The sequence below is a fragment of the Papio anubis genome, chromosome 6 (genome assembly GCF_008728515.1).
Source record: "Papio anubis isolate 15944 chromosome 6, Panubis1.0, whole genome shotgun sequence".
Lineage (NCBI taxonomy): Eukaryota > Metazoa > Chordata > Mammalia > Primates > Cercopithecidae > Papio > Papio anubis.
The window spans coordinates 48,066,390-48,084,030 of record NC_044981.1 but is presented as its reverse complement, the minus strand read 5'-3'; the positions used below and the strand labels follow the sequence as shown (position 1 = coordinate 48,084,030).

The following is a 17,641-nucleotide window of genomic DNA, read 5'->3' as shown; positions in this document are numbered from 1 at the left end:
AACTAGTTTACAGGCCCACCAAGACTGTAAAAGTGTTTCTATTTCTCCGCATCCTCTCCAGCACCTGTTGTTTCCTGACTCTTTAATGATCGCCATTGTAACTGGCATGAGAGGGTATCTCATTGTGTTTGATTTGCATTTCTCTGATGGCCAGTGATGATGAGCACTTTTTCATGTGTCTGTTGGCTGCATAAATGTCTTCCTTTGAGAAGTATCTATTCATAGCCTTCGCCCACTTTTTGATGGGTTCATTTGATTTTTTCTTGTAAATTTGTTTGAGTTTTTTGTAGACTCTGGATATTAGCCCTTTGTCAGATGAGTAGATTGCAAAAATTTTCTCCCATTCTGTAGGTTGCCTGTTCACTCTCATGGTAGTTTCTTTTGCTGTGCAGAAGCTCTTTAGTTAAATTAGATCCCATTTGTCAATTTTGGCTTTTGTTGCCATTGCTTTTGGTGTTTTAGACGTGAAGTCGTTGTCAATGACTATGTCCTGAATGGTATTCCCTAGGTTTTCTTCTAGGGTTTTTATGGTTTTAGGTCTACCATTTAAGTCTTTAATCCATCTTGAATTAATTTTTGTATAAGGTGTAAGGAAGGGATCCAGTTTCAGCTTTCTACTTATGGCTAGCCAGTTTTCCCAGCACCATTTATTAAATAGGGAATCGTTTCCCTGTTTCTTGTTTTTGTCCGGTTTGTCAAAGATCAGATGGTTGTAGGTGTGTGGTATTATTTCTGAGGGCTCTGATCTGTTCCATTGGTCTGTATCTCTGTACCAGTACTATTCCGTTTTGATTACTATAGCCTTGTAGTATAATTTGAAGTCAGATAGCGTGATGCTTCCAGCTTTGTTCTTTTGGCTTAGGATTGTCTTGGCAATGCAGGCTCCTTTTTGGTTCCATATGAACTTTAAAGTAGTTTTTTCCAATTCTTTGAATAAAGTCATTGGTAGCTTGATGAGGACGACATTGAATCTATAAATTACCTTGGGCAGTATGGCCATCTTCATGATATTGATTCTTCCTGTCCATGAGCATGGAATGTTCTTCCATTTGTTTGTGTCCTCTTTTATTTCGTTGAGCAGTGGTTTGTAGTTCTCCTTGAAGAGGTCCTTCACATCCTTTGTAAGTTGGATTCCTAGGTATTTTTTTCTCTTTGACACAATTGTGAATGGGAGTTCACTCATTATTTGGGTCTCTACTTGTCTGTTATTGGTGTATAGGAATGCTTGTGATTTTTGCACATTGATTTTGTATCCTAAGACTTTGCTGAAGTTGCTTATCAGCTTAAGGGGATTTTGGGCTGAGATGATGGGATTTTCTAAATATACAATCATGTCATCTGCAAACAGGAACAATTTGACTTCCTCTTTTCCAAATTGAATACTCTTTATATCTTTATCCTGCCTGATTGCCCTGGCCAGAACTTCCAACACTATGTTGAATAGGAGTGGTGAGAGAGGGCATCCCTGTCTTTTGCCAGTTCTCAAAGAGAATGCTTCCAGTGTTTGCCCATTCAGTATGATATTGGCTGTGGGTTTGTCATAAATAGCTCTTATTATTTTGAGATAGGTTCCATCAGTACCTAATTTATTGAGAGTTTTTAGCATGAAGGGCTGTTGAATTTTGTCAAAGGCCTTTTCTCCATCTATTGAGATAATCATGTAGTTTTTGTCTTTGCTTCTGTTTATATGCTGGATTATGTTTATTGATTTGGGTATGTTGAACCAGCCTTGCATCCCAGGGATGAAGCCCACTTGATCATGGTGGATAAGCTTTTTGATGTGCTGCTGGATTTGGTTTGCCAGTATTTTATTGAGGATTTTTGCATTGATGTTCATCAGGGATATTGGTCTACAATTCTCTTTTTTTGTTGTGCCTCTGCCAGACTTTGCTATCAGGATGATGCTGGCCTCATAAAATGAGTTAGGGATGATTCCCTCTTTTTCTATAGATTGGAATAGTTTCAGAAGGAATGGTACCAGCTCCTCTTTGTACCTCCGGTAGAATTCAGCTGGGAATCCATCTGGTCCTGGATTTTTTTTGGTTGGTAGGCTATTAATTAGTGCCTCAATTTCAGAGCCTGTTATTGATCTATTCAGGAAATCAACTTCTTCCTGTTTTAGTCTTGGGAGGGTGTATGTGTCCAGGGATTTATCCATTTCTTCTAGATTTTCTAGTTTATTTGCATAGAGGTGTTTATAGTATTCTCTGATGGTAGTTTGTGTTTCTGTGGGATCAGTGGTGATATCCCCTTTATCATTTTTTATTACATCTATTTGATTCTTCTCTCTTTTCTTCTTTATTAGTCTTGCTAGCGGTCTATCAATTTTGTTAATCTTTTCAAACAACCAACTCCTGGATCCATCGATTTTTTGAAAGGTTTTTTGTGTCTCTATCTCCTTCAGTTCTGCTCTGATCTTAGTTATTTCTTGCCTTCTGCTAGCTTTTGAATGTGTTTTCTCTTGCTTCTCTAGTTCTTTTAATTGTGGTGTTAGGGTGTCAATTTTAGATCTTTCCTGTTTTCTCTTGTGGGCATTTATGCTGTAAATATCCCTTTACGCACTGCGTTAAATGTATCCCAGAGATTCTGGTATGTTGTATCTTTGTTCTCATTGGTTTCAAAGAACATCTTTATTTCTACTTTCATTTCGTTATGTACTCAGTAGTCATTCCGGAACAGGTTGTTCAGTTTCTATGTAGTTGAGCGGTTTTGGCTGAGTTTCTTAATCCTCAGTTCTAGTTTGATTGCACTGTGGTCTGAGAGAGTTTGTTATAATTTCTGTTCTTGTATATTTGCTGAGGAGTGCTTTACTTCCAACTATGTGGTCAATTTTGGAATAAGTGTGATGTGGTGCTGAGAAGAATGTATATTCTGTTGATTTGGGGTGGAGAGTTCTGTAGATGTCTATTAGGTCCGCTTGGTGCAGAGTTGAGTTCAATTCCTAGATATACTTTTTAACTTTCTGTCTCGTTGATCTGTCTAATGTTAACAGCGGGGTGTTAAAGTCTCCCATTATTATTGTGTGGGAGTCTAAGTCTCTTTGTAGGTCTCTAAGGACTTGCTTTATGAATCTGGGTGCTCCTGTATTGGGTGCATATATATTTAGGATAGTTAGCTCTTCCTGTTGAATTGATCCCTTTACCATTATGTAATGGCCTTCTTTATCTCTTTTTATCTTGGTTGTTTTAAATTCTGTTTTATCAGAGACTAGGATTGCAACTCCTGCTTTTTTTTGTTTTTCCTTTGCTTGGTAGATCTTCCTCCATCCCTTTATTTTGAGCCTATGTGTGTCTCTGCATGTAAGATGGGTCTCCTGAATACAGCACACTGATGGGTCTTGACTCTTTACCCAGTTTTCCAGTCTGTGTCTTTTAATTGGACCATTTAGCCCATTTACATTTAAGGTTAATATTGTTATGTGTGAATTTGATCCTGTCATTATGATGTTAGCTGGTTATTTTGCTTGTTAGTTGATGCAGTTTCCTCCTAGCATCGTTCGTCTTTACAATTTTGCATGTTTTTGCAGTGGCAGGTACCAGTTGTTCCTTTCCATGTTTAGTGCTTCCTTCAGGATCTCTTGTAGGGCAGACCTGGTGGTGACAAAATCTCTCAGTATTTGCTTGTTTGTAAAGGATTTTATTTCTCCTTCACTTATGAAGCTTAGTTTGGCTGGATATGAAATTCTGGGTTGAAAATTCTTTTCTTTAAGAATGTCGAATATTGGACCCCACTCTTTTCTGGCTTCTAGAGTTTCTGCCAAGAGATCCACTGTTATGGGCTTCCCTTTGTGGGTAACCCTACCTTTCTCTCTGGTTGCCCTTAACTTTTTTTCCTTCATTTCAACTTTGGTGAATCTGACAACTATGTGTCTTGGAGTTGCTCTTCTCAAGGAGTATCTTTGCTCTTCTCAAGCAGTATCTTTGTGGCATTCTCTGTATTTCCTGAATTTGAATGTTGGCCTGCCTTGCTAAGTTGGGGAAGTTCTCCTGGATAATATCTTGCAGAGTGTTTTCCAATTTGGTTCCATTCTCCCCATCACTTTCAGGTAATCTAATCAGACATAGATTTGGTCTTTTCACGTAGCCCCATATTTCTTGGAGACTTTGTTCGTTTCTTTTTACTCTTTTTTTTTCTAAACTTCTCTTCTTGCTTCATTTCATTCATTTGATCTTCAATCACTGATACCCTTCCTTCCAGTTGATTGAATCGGCTACTGAAGCTTTTGCATTTGTCACGTAGTTCTCGTGCCATGGTTTTCAGCTCCATCACATCATTTAAGGGCTTCTCTAAGCTGGTTATTCTAGTTATCCATTCATCTAATCTTTTTTCAAGGTTTGTAGCTTCTTTGTGATGGGTTCGAAATTCCTCCTTTAGCTCAGAAAAGTTTGATCATCTGAAGCCTTCTTCTCTCAACTCATCAAAGACATTCTCCTTCCACCTTTGTTCCATTGCTGGTGAGGAGCTGCGTTCCTTTGGAGGGGGAGAGGAGCTCTGACTTTTAGAATTTTCAGCTTTTCTGCTCTGTTTTTCCCCATCTTTGTGGTTTTACCTACCTTTGGTCTTTGATGATGGTGACATACAGATGGGGTTTTCGTGTGGATGTCTTTTCTGTTTGTTAGTTTTCCTTCTAACAGTCAGGACCCTCAGCTGCAGGTCTGTTGGAGTTTGCTGGAGGTCCACTCCAGATGCTGTTTGCCTGGGTATCAGCAGTGGAGGCTGCAGAACAGCGAATATTGCTGAACAGCAAATGTTGCTGCCTGATCATTCCTCTGGAAGCTTTGTCTCAGAGGGGTACCCAGCCATGTGAGGTGTCAGTCTGGCCCTACTGGAGGGTGCCTCCCAGTTAGGCTACTCGGGGATCAGGGACCCACTTGAGGAGGCAGTCTGTCCGTTCTCAGATCTCAAACTCCGTGCTGGGAGAACCACTGCTCTCTTCAAAGCTGTCAGACTGGGACATTTAATTTTGCAGAGGTTTCTGCTGCCTTTTGTTTGGCTATGCCCTGCCCCCAGAGGTGGAGTCTACAGAGGCAGGCAGGCCTCCTTGAGCTGTGATGGGTTCCACCCAGTTCGAGCTTCCCTGCCACTTTGTTTACCTACTCAAGCCTCAGCAATGGCGGGTTCCCCTCCCCCAGCCTCGCTGCTGCCTTGGAGTTCAATCTCAGACTGCTGTCCTAGCAAAGAGCGAGGCTCCATGTGCGTGGGATCCTCAGAGCCAAGTGTGGGATATAATCTCCTGGTGTGCCATTTGCTAAGACCATTTGAAAAGTGCAGCATTAGGGTGGGAGTGACCCAATTTTCCAGGGGCCATCTGTCACAGCTTCCCTTGGCTAGGAAAGGGAATTCCTTGACCCCTTGCATTTCCTGGGTGATGCAATGCCTCGCCCTGCTTCGGCTCACACTCGGTGGGCTGTACCCACTGTCCTGCACCCACTATCCAACAAGCCCCAGTGAGATGAACCCAGTACCTCGGTTGGAAATGCAGAAATCACCTGTCTTCTGTGTCGCTCATGCTGAGAGCTGTAGACTGGAGCTGTTCCTATTCGGCCATTGGAACCTCCTATGTTTCTTCTCATGGTAATCATCACAGTGTGTAATAATTCATTCCTGTGCTCAACAAACATTTATTGACGACACTTATGTCTTGTGTATTCATTTAGGCACTTTGAAATATAACAATTAGAAAGATATACCAAATTCCAAATTTCATGAAGTTCACACTCTAGCAGAGGAAAGGGAAAGAAAACTGTCTTGCAAACAAATACTTAATACACTGTCAGGAAATGACAAATGCTATGAACTAAACTTGGGAAGAGGATAGAGCATAATTAGGGTAGACGGAGAGGGAGAAATGTTCATTTTAATAAGATTATCAGGTAAATCATCTCTAAAGTGCTAAATGCTATTCGGAGTTTTGAATTTATCCTGTTAGTAATGAACAACCAATTGTAAGATTTTAAACAGAAGAGTGACAAAATCTGAATTGTGTTTCATGAAACAAAAACACAATACAAGTGAGACAACCACCAATAGATAATTTGATGGAGAAGACTTTCAGGCAAGAATAGTGAGTACAATGTTATTGAGGTAGGAATAAACTTGGCATATTTGATTAAAGGCAAGAAGTCTATAACAGCTGGAGTAGAGGGAGCACAGTAAAGAAAATATTAAAAAGAGGTAAGAAAGTTAGGCAGGAATCTGGTTATATGGTGCCCTCTAGGGTAGGTAAAGAAGGGATATTATTATAATTAAGATGGCAAATCATCAGAGTATATTAAAGAGTGATATTATTAGATCTAATATTGTGAAAGGACAAGAATGGGAGCAAGAAATCAGTTAAGAAGCTATTCACAGCCAAGCGTGGTGGCTCATGCCTGTAATCCCAGCACTTTGAGAGGCCAAGACAGGTGGATCATTAGGTCAGGAGATCAAGACCATCCTGGCTAACATGGTGAAACCCCGTCTCTACTAAAACCACAAAAAAAAATAGCTGGGCATGGTGGCGGGCACCTGTAGTCCCAGCTACTCAGGAGGCTGAGGCAGGAGAATGGCGAGAACCCAGGAGGCGGAGCTTGCAGTGAGCCGAGGTCGCACCACTGCTCTCCAGCCTGGGTGACAGAGCGAGACTCCGTCTCAAAAAAAAAAAAAAAAAAAACTATTCCCTAGAAAAGAGATTAGGTTAAACTATACTAAATTATAAATATGTGTGTGTGTGTGTATATATGACATACTATACTAATAAAGATATAATATGATCATCTCAAAAAATGCAAATCAATGCACTTGACAAGATTCAACAGCATTTAATGAAAACAATTTTCAGAAATCTATGAATAGAAGGTAACTTTCTTATTCTAATACAGAGCATCTACAAAATAAATCCCTGAGCTAACCTTATACTTAATAGTGAATGACTGAGTGTTTTTTCTTTTTATTTCTTGTCATTGAAAAGATGATGGCATCCTTTTTATCTGGAATCCATAATCGGGAATAAGGTAAAGATGTCAGTTTGTACTATTTTTGTTCTGTAAACCAAAAAGTTTCCAAAACAGGTGTCAATCAATTTAGAAAGTTTAATTTACCAAGGTTAAGGATGCGCCTGTGACACAGCCTCAGGAGGTCCTGACAACGTATGCCCAAGGTAGTAGGCCTACAGCTTGCTTTTATACATTATAGGGAGACATAATACATCAATCAGTACATGTAAGATTTACATTGTTTCAATCTGGAAGGGAAGTACAACTCAAAGCAGGGGGGCTTCCCAGTCATAGGTAGATTTAAACATATTTTGGTTGGCAATTAGTTGAAAGAATTATTATCAGTAGAAAGCAATGTCTGGGTTACATTAGGGGGTCGTGGAGACCTAGGTTTATTATGCAGATGAAGCCTCCAAGTAGCAGACTTTAGAGAGAATAGACTGTAAATGTTTTTTTATCAGACTTAAGGTCTGCATTAATGTTAATGCTAGAGAGGTATAATGAGGCATGTTCGACCCCCACTTCCCACCATGGCCTGACACAGTCATTCAGGTAAACTTCAGAGTGCCCTAGCCAAGGAGAGAATCCCTTCAGATGATTATGGAGAACCTTTGAATTTTACTACTGGTTTACAGTTCACTATTTAAGTTATAGCCAATGCAATAAGTAAAGGAAAAAAAAAAAAGGTATAGAGATTAAAAAGGCAGAAACTGCCTTAATTTGAAAATTGAAATGATATTGTAGAAAATCTAAAGGAACCAACAGAAGAGCTACGAGAACTAGTAAGTTTAGCAAGGTCACATGATTAAAAGGAGGGAGTGTATCTTACTGACAGAGAAACAGAATAAGAATTACAGTGGAATTCTCATTGGAAACCATGCAAGCCATGCAAGCAAAAGAAAAAATCAAGATAATGATAAAGAGGATCATAGATTTACTACTGTATGCCAGGGGAGAGGGCAACAAATATACATCAGAACTAATTTAAAGATTTGTGACACAGAACATGGCAGGACTCTGTATCTTTAACTCTCTTACCCTATATCAAGAGCCAAACTTCACTCATCACTTTTGTTGATAAGATCTACAATGATGGTATTGTACAGCTGAAATTAAACATGAGAAAATAATGATTTCAAAGAAGCCTTGTGCTACATACGTGGGCATTATCTCAGTAAGAGCCTTCTGATCCAAATAGCTTTCAATGCACAGAAAACAATATTCATCAAAATAAGAGTATATATCTTTCCACATGCATAAAATATATCTGGTACTGTTCCAGCAGTGAATCCATACAGGTCTGCAGAAACCTCAATTCTTGCCTCCTCAGAAGAAATAATTTGGCCAATAGGACATAAGGCAGAAAGAGAGACCAAGGCAAGTTTTAGAGCAAGAATGGAACTTTATTCAAAATATTTAAAGCAGGAATGAAAGGAAGTAAAGTACACTTGGAAGAAGGTCAAGCAGGCAACTTGAGAGATTAAGTGCAAGGTTTTGTCAGAAGTGTGTGAACCAGAGCAACTCCATCTTAAATAGGGACTATGTAAAATGAGGCTCAGACCTACTGGGCTGCATTCCCAGATGGTTAAGGCATTCTAAGTCACAGGATAAGATAGTAGGTCAGCACAAAACACAGGTCATAAAGATCTTGCTCATAAAACAGGTTGCAGTAAAGAAGTCAGCTAAAACCCACCAAAACCAAGATGGTGACAAGAGTGACCTCTGGTTGTCCTCACCGCTACACTCCCACCAGCACCATGACAGTTAACAAATGCCATGGCAACATCAGGAAGTTACCCTATATGGTCTAAAAAGATGAGGCATGAATAATCAACCCTTTGTTTAGCATATATTCAAGAAATGACCATAAAAATGGGCAACCAGCAGCCCTCATGGCTGCTCTGTCTATGGAGTAGCCATTCTTTTTTCTTTTACTTTCCTAATAAACTTGCTTTCACTTACTCTATAGACTCACCCTGAATTCTTTCTTCTGTGAGATCCAAGAACCCTCTCTTGTGGTCTGGATCAGGACCCCTTTCCTGTAACATCTTTCCAGTGACCATGAAGAGATAATACAGAGGAAACTCCCAACCCAAAGGAAATAGACTGCAGCACTGATTGGCTGACTTTAGGTAAGTGGGGTGCATATACCCAGGTAAAGAATGGGATTGGGTTAGAGGCCCACTTAGGGGAGTTAGAGTCTCTCCTAAGACAAAGTAGGCTAAAAGGCTCCTCTTAATAAAAGTAAGGGTGTTTGACTGAATTTGGGTTCAAGGCCCAACTTAGGAAGGTCAGAGTCATTCCTAAGATGTAAGGGGTTAGAGGCCACTCTCAGTAAAGTCCCTTTTGCTAAAAACAGATTTGGCACTACAGAATGTTAACCACCATTCTCTTTGGATTAATCTGCCTTGCACTCTTTGGTGACAGCTGTGGGTGGCAGAATTAGGCATGTAAAGGATCACAGGACATGGGGAACATTTTTCCTCCATAAAAGGGGAAACTTGATTGCCAATGGGAGTACTCGAAAAGATCCCTTCTCGACTGACAAGCAGCCACCTGAACTTTTGATTCAGTGCCGACTGCAATGGGTAGGTCTTTCTCTGGCCTCCCTGAGCCCCTCACTTTCCCCACCCTGCTGCAAGCAATGCTTTTCTCCCTTCCCCTTCCTTTCTCTCTCTGTGCAAACCTGTAGAATGAATGGTAAAAATTAGTGTTTATTTTCTCTGTAAAGTTTTGATTAATGGAAAAAAGGATTTGCAAGGCTAGTCTTAAACTATAATAAATCTGGTATGCTTTGTGTGTCTTTTTGCATTGTTCTGTCATAAAAGAGTGGTACCTTAGGATAGAATGTGGGCTTAGGACTCCCATAAGCCCACTGTTCAAGATGACCCAGCAAACCGGTCAGTTACAAACTTTGCTGCAAGTCCCTAAAAAAAACAGAAACCTGGATGAGGTTTCTATCTTGTCTTGTATGTTCTTGGAAGCATGACCTTGTAATCATGTGGCAGTACTTTCTCTTGGTCTCTGCCATCACAATGGCAGCCTAGGTTCAGGGTTCAATTCCTGGCTTAGGGAATGAGTTATCTTATTCTGTCTATGTATTTGTATATGTTGTGTGTGTGATATAAAAGAGCTTTAATTAATTGGTTTAATAATAAGAGCTCAAATAGAATATTTTGTCAGAAAAGTATAAAGTGTAATATATTTTATTTATTTCATGTGACTTAAGTAATCTTTGGGAAATAAAGACAGTTTTAAACATTATTGGTAAAATAAAAATATCTTCAAAATGTAAACATTTGGTCTAAATTATACAGGTTAGATATTAGGTTTTCTTTAAGGTCATGAACTGCTTCTTCAACTCTCAAAAAATTTTCAATTTATTTTGGAGCATTAGATTCTATATAAAGCCTGGGGACATGTGGCCGGGCGCAGGGGCTCATGCCTGTAATCCCAGCACTTTGGGAGGCCGAGGCAGGCAGATCATGACATTGGGAGATCAAGACCATTCCAGCTAACATGATGAAACCCCATCTCTAATAATAATACAAAAAATTAGTTGGGCATGGTGGCAGGTGCCTGTACTCCCTCTACTCGGGAGGCTGAGGCAGGATAATTGCTTGAACCTGTGAGGTGGAGGTTGCAGTGAGCCAAGATCGTGCCACTGCATTCCAGTCTGGGCAACAGAGTGAGACTCTGTCTTAAAATAAAAAAAAAAAGGCCTGGGCACATGTTAAATTAGCCATGTCTCCTATCTATGTAAACAAAGTTATAAAGAAAAGAGATTTCATATAAGAAAAGATCTTGTATGGTAAATTCTTGTCCTAAAGTAAAATAACTAGTTGTTTAAAAAGACAGATGTTTACGACAAGTCAGAAAGCCCAAGCACTTCATAGATGGTCTGGGTAAGTCATGAAAGAATTTATAAAATGGAATTTGTGCAAGAAATGTGCGATTTAAAGGTGATTAGGCCTCTTAAATGCTTCATAAAATGCCACTATGACACTTAACTGTACAACTTGCCTACTTTACAGCTAGGTAAAGCCTGAGACATGTGGAGTTAGACACTGGAAAAAGTCAGACCTTATCTGCACTTCTATCTGGGTCCTAGGCTCTACACTTAGTACATAATTAAAATCCTGAACTTACCAAGGTTTTCACCAAAAGTAAATGTTGCTAAGAGTTAACATTGTAACATGTAATTGAAACTACTGAATAAACAATTTTACATGCAAGGTGTATAAAGAAAGTAAAATGTGTTTTCAGTTTAAAAAAATTATAAGAAGTCATGGGAATGTGACTTTTTTGCCTAAAGGGTAAAAGATTGTTTGAGTTCGGATGAAGCTGAAGTTTTAAGCAAGTTGTGAAAGGTTTGTGAAAAATTAATTGTAAAAGAAATTTTATGTGTGAATATATTGACTAAAGTTAAAGGGGTATCATTTCAGTTTTTCTAAAAATTAAGCATTGGAATAAAAGCACAACAAGCTTTTCTTAGAGCACTGATCTACTATTTAACAAAAATTTGTAAACAGTTATGAAAGGTTTAAGAGACTATTACCTTATGGTCAGACATTAAAATTGGATAGATTTGTCTACAAGCTTTTATTAAAAATTGGGTTTAACATTAATAGCACACTAACATAGAAGTGAAATTTGGCTTCTTTGATATAAAAGTCATACGGGAAGCACTGTCAAATATGAAATGATGTTGGCTTTCTTTGGGCTGTATTTGTATAAATATGTTACTGGTATGTGTTCCAAAATCATAAAAATCTCCTATAATTTTGATGTGACTTAGTGTATGTTATTAGTAATTGTTACATAAAATCATTGTATACCACAAAGATAACCAAATTTCTTTGTCAATCATGTTTTTGACTGTGGCTGCCCTAAAACATTTTGTCATCCACAGACAATTATTGTCTTGTTTTAACCCTCTTTAAAAGGTGGTTTTATAATCAACTATAGGACTTTCACAGGTGCTAAATGCAGGTTTTCTGATATCTTTGGAAATTGTGACATTAGAGTAGAGGGAAAAACTTTCAGGACTCTCATGAAGAGCTGAAATATTTATGACTATTTTTCAGAACAGGAGTTAACTGCATGGACTAAATCAAAAAAGTCTGAGGTAATCTTTTTGACTGTGCTTAAAATGTTGCTAATCCTTTTTGTTTTTCAGAGTCTAGAAAATTTTATTTTAAGCTATTTACAACTTTTAACAACTAGGTAAAGTATGCTTTTGTAAACAAACTCAGGAACACATTTGTTTCTCTCTATTGATTTATCCAGAATTTGAAAATGGTTTGTGGGTATTCTTAACTTATGGCAATGTAGTTATTTGCGTAAGTGTAGTAAGAATCAGTTTTCTTTTGCAACAGGACACAATTGGAGAAATTGTTTATTTTATCAAGGCTTTGATTGGAATGGTGTGCTTTCCTTTAAGGAATCAAACTTGACTAGTAAAGCCAATAAAAGCCCCTTCAGAAAACTGACCTCATACTTCGTCTACACAGTCCCTCTACAGGGTTCCTTGCCTTTGGTCAGTAAATAATGTCACTTCCTGACAGGCCGAAGAGCCCCAGATTGTCTTGAAACCTCAAGAGTAGAGGAACTGTTAGGTATTTGAGGGTAAAAAACACATGGCTGTGCTTGGCTTTGAAAAAGCCTTATCTGAGATTCCGTTTATGAAGCACAGTTCCATTAAAGCCAATTTTTTTAAAAAGCTTATATGAAAAATAATTATTCTTGCTATACTTTATAGAAAGAATCCAGCCAAGCATAATAAAGCAAATCAGGTTTACCATGATTTGTCCTTTGTAAAAATGAGAAACTGGAGAAAGAATTATATTTCAAGAACTATGGTGTACCTGCTGTGAGATTCTAGTCTCATCAGTTGTTTTGAGTTTTTTTCTGCAATTTAGAGTAACCCTGCTTATTCCTGTGAACCAACCAGCAATCTCTGGCTGCTGCTTAGAAGAAAATGAAGGAATTGATAATGTAAAAATCTGAACCAATATTCCAGTTCTGGACACACTGGAATCAGCTAGTGACCCCATATCAGCTTGGTTTCAACAGTTGCCTAGTTCATGGAAAGTCTTCTAATGTAGTTACCTTAGGACAATTTTGCTTATTTTGCTTTACTGTTTTAAAATATCTCACTGTTGTGCTCTTTGTGTAGGAATAGAGGATAAACTTACTCAACCTTTTTTTAAATCTTCCAGATATCACCTTTTGTTGAAACTCAAGAGTTATGAATGGCCTTCATCATGTTAATGCATTCTGACTGAATTCCTCTGTACCCTGAACACAAGAGACCCTTATAGTTACACAGAAATATCTTTGCCCCATTCAGCCTGGAGAAGTTAAAGAAGATGAATCTTCATCCTGCTGCAGCTGTTAGGATTAAGGGTTCTCTTATAAAAGGGAGAGGAGAAATGTCAGAGGAATGTGAACCAGAGCAACTCCATCTTAAACAGGGGCTGTGTAAAATGAGGCTGAGACCTCCTGGGTTGCATTTCTAGACAGTTAAGGCATTCTAAGTAAAAGGATAAGATAGGAGTTTGGCACAAAATACAGGTCATAAAGACTTTGCTTGTAAAACAGTTTGCAGTAAACGAGTCATCTAAAACTCACCAAAACTGAGATGGCAACAAGAGTGACCTCTGGTCGTCCTCACTGCTACACTTCCACCAGGGCTGTGACAGTTTACAAATGCCATGACAATGTCACGAAGTTACCCTATATGGTCTACAAAGGGGAGGCATGAAAAATCCACTCTTTGTTTAGTATATAATCAAGAAATAACCATAAAAATTGGCAATCAGCAACCCTTGGGGTTGCTCTGTCTATGGAATAGCTAATCTTTCCTATAAAAATTTGACCTTTTGACTTGAGGTTTTGTATGTTGGCATACTTCCAGGGTCTTGCATTATTCTTCCCCGACTCTTCCCCTGGATTAGGCCATCTGCATGTGTAGTAGCCTGCTAGCACTTGGGAGTGGCCTCATACACAGTGTGTTTACTGGAGTTGTACACAAGCTCACTTGAGAAATGTTTTCCATATCAATACAGTGTTCCTAGAAGAAGTGTTTCCACTTGTTTTAGTCCTAGAAACTCCTTTGGTTCTCTGCCTCTAGGCCTTATTCTCCTGCTTCATTTCTCCACTGAAAGATGTGATCTCCATAAATCTTTATGGGAGGTGGAGCAATCGATGGTCTTTCTTCCGTAAATGCTTTATTACTGGCATGGGGATCACCGACCTCTTGCCTTGCTCTATCTAGTGGAGGAAGGGTAGCTCCTTGATGGCCAGGGGAGGCATCTTCACCTGGAACTGGCTGGAACCCTTGTCACATGATCATCTAAAGCTTAATGGTCTCTAGGCAAGAGGAAATGAATTGGGTTAAAGATTTAATGTTAACTTCATGGGGTGGATACCTATTCTGTCAGCAATGTTTGTTATGGAAACTTGCAGGAGGAAAAAACAAAACCTGGTCTTTTCTAGGATCTATGTGTTTCCTTAAAGTCTTAGCACAAGCGACTCTGTTTTGGTTTGGTTTGGTCTTTTGGGGCCTAGTGCATGAAATCAGTCCAAAACAATGGCCTCCTATGCTTTTGCATAAAAATTAAATTCCCCCCCTTTTGATCAGGTTCTCACTCAGGTGAGAGTGTGACCAAAACTTAGGGCCTTAGCGCCACTCTTGGTTCCCATTATTTCAGGTTTCTGGTCTCACCACATCATTCATAGGTTATGGAGTCCTCATGGTCACACATTTCTTTCAGCTCTTGTCATTCAAAAGTTGAAGAGAGACGATTTGACATTCTAGCAATGGCTGCATGCAAGCATTTAAAACCTTTGAGAGAATACGGTGTACCAGGGAAACTAGTATTATGACTATCGGGAGGATAATACCAAGAGTTTGTTCCCCTTCCCGAGTCCAAGTGATCTCATGGGGAACATCACACACTGGGGCCTATCACGGGGAGGGGGGAGGGGGGAGGAATTGCATTGGGAGTTATACCTGATGTAAATGACGAGTTGATGGGTGCTGACGAGTTGATTGGTGCAGCACACCAACATGGCACAAGTATACATATGTAACAAACCTGCACGTTGTGCACATGTACCCTAGAACTTAAAGTATAATAATAATAATAATAATAATAAAGAGTTTGGAGTATGCTCTTTACCCAGGTTACCCATAAACCAAACCACCTAAAATTAAATAGATCAAAAAATGAGCTAAAGAGTCTGCTTACTTAACTAAGCAATCTCTTCATTTATCCTGTACAGCTAAATCTCTAAAATCTTCATTGGATGTATTTCTCCATAGGCCACAAGTGCCAGCAACTGCACAGATACTTCTTTATTCAGCCAATTCTATCATAATTTTCACAAGAGAATTTAAAGTCTGGTATTTAACTGTAGCTTGTACAGTAGAATCAGCTATGGAGCCTACCATGAGGGACACATTTCTAATTATTGCTTCTTTTACTCCAAACCATAGAAAAAGGAACTAACAAATGATGCCCTTGTAGAAAAGTGAAGGACTCCTGGCAATGTTCTTAGAAGTACCTGTACTGTTCCTTTTAGTAATGGAGATCTGCTTTCCATGTGCTCTCCAAGACATGTAGTCACAAAACTTACAATTACTCTATTCTGGATTTGCCCTTCATACAAAATCTATCAACGTTTTTAAAAAATCTCTTCATATTCCACCCTTTTGTCCCATTTCTACTACTACAAAATTAATCTGGGGAATTGTCACCACACTTATTTTTCCTGCCATTAATTTGTCAGCTCTGCAAATCACCCCATGCAGTGAGATCAGGTGGCTTTTATGAAATAGTATTTTGATCAAATAATTTATGAAATAGTATTTTGATCAAATAATTTCCCAACCCTCCAAAACGTCAATGAAATTACTTTCCTATGTTATACAGAAAAGCAAATCTCCTTAGACTTCTATACAAAGTTTCCCCAACCTTTTCAACAGTCTATCTTCCTGTCTTGAATATGCCTCATGACATAATGATTTATCTGCTTTTGCTCTTCCAACTCTTTCTCCCTTCAAATCAAGCCATATGCATTATTTAACAACAGTTCAGATGTCAAAACTTTCCTAGGTTTTACCCAGATCCTATCAACTCACCGAACTCTCAATTACTGTATATATTTTTGGTTGCCCTACTTAGCATTAAACTACAAATGCCTAATAGTATTCTTTACTTATTCATATACATACTCCTTTCTCTCATAGTACTGAGTCTTAGAAGAAAGAGATTTTATGTCCTTTTTTCTGTATTTTCTAAGAATCTATGTCAGGTCAATATTTAGTCATTTAACAAATATTTACAAACTACCACCTATATTTGGTATTGTGCTAGGTTTTGGAGATACAACAATAATCAAGAGAGACATAGCCAATTTCTGAAATTCCTGTTCACCAACAATATCTGGCACCACAGCACTCAAGTTGCTCTCATTCTGATATCATCAATGTGAAGATGGGAACAAGTAATAATTACAGGAATGACTCTTCTCCAAAAATGAAAAATAAGATATTCATAGTAAACGATAGACTATTATAGAGCTGAGAATGAATTGTTTGGCACTAGAAAGAACAAATAAGTAGGCAGAGATTTTGTGCATATAGGTATTTGAAATGTCCAATTAATAACTTAGGCAAGATATGGGGAAAACATGAACATACAAGTGAGAGACAGATTGAGAACTAGATTTCATAAATATTTAGAAAGGCAAACTGTCAGGAATGAACTTTGATTGGATGTAGATATAGGAGGTAAGCAGTCTAAATTCCAAATTTTTTTGTCAGTGCTGCATGAACTGAAATAAGCAGCAACAGAAAACTGAAACAATGTCTGTGTGCTGATCCCTTGAAATTACACTGGAACACTGCCAATGGAAAATGGCACTGAGCACCAAGTCTGTTATAGTTACAGTTGTGCCCAAGTGAGTCTCCAGAGTTGGTGAAATCTCAAGCTTCTTATTGTGCGGCTTACAGAGAACCAAGGTATGACGGATATTAATCCTTGGTTTGGCATCTTTTGATCCAACCTTCTTCCTCTAGGTCATAAGCTAATTCACTCCTTTTCAGTTTGAAAACAACGGTGAATAGAAGAAAATGCACCTATTACTCATCCGCCTTCTGAGAGACGCAACATGTCTTTAACCAATGCTTGATACATCTGCTAAACTTGGAGCCAGTAGCCTTGGGTCAGGAATTCTGAGTATTTTCATAAGAGTTGTTCCTGTTACTCTTGGTGAATTTTCTCACCATAAAACTGTTGCCAACGGGGGAAGAGGGGCAAGAACATGAAGTGTTTATGAGAGAGCCTGAAACTGACAACCTGTATAACCGGAGTGCGCGGTTGGCATGATACTGGCAGCGCATTGCAAACTTAAGCACCTGTGGACTCCTAATTCTCTCTTTAAATTGAATTACATTAATTCAGGCATTCTTGTCTGAATGCGAACACCTCCTTTTTCAAGCCACCCACTGGGCAATCCGAATCCTTATATGACCTCCCTCCTCCTCCTAGTACGGCGCAGGTATGCGAACAGACATTTTCTTTCCTCATCAACTGGTGGTAATGAGAAAAAGAGAACTGTGCTTTTCCCAAGGGAAAACGGGCAGGGTTTTCTCCGTA

The 17,641-nt window shown here is 38.8% G+C and overlaps 1 long non-coding RNA gene across 1 annotated transcript; it reads left to right on the top strand.

Moving 5' to 3' along the window:
* Positions 1-9,844: 9,844 nt before the first annotated feature.
* Positions 9,845-13,545, top strand: LOC108585303. The gene is made up of 2 exons (XR_001901445.1): positions 9,845-9,874; positions 13,196-13,545. It is a non-coding gene; the product is annotated as an uncharacterized LOC108585303 (long non-coding RNA).
* The last annotated feature ends 4,096 nt before the right edge of the window (positions 13,546-17,641 follow it).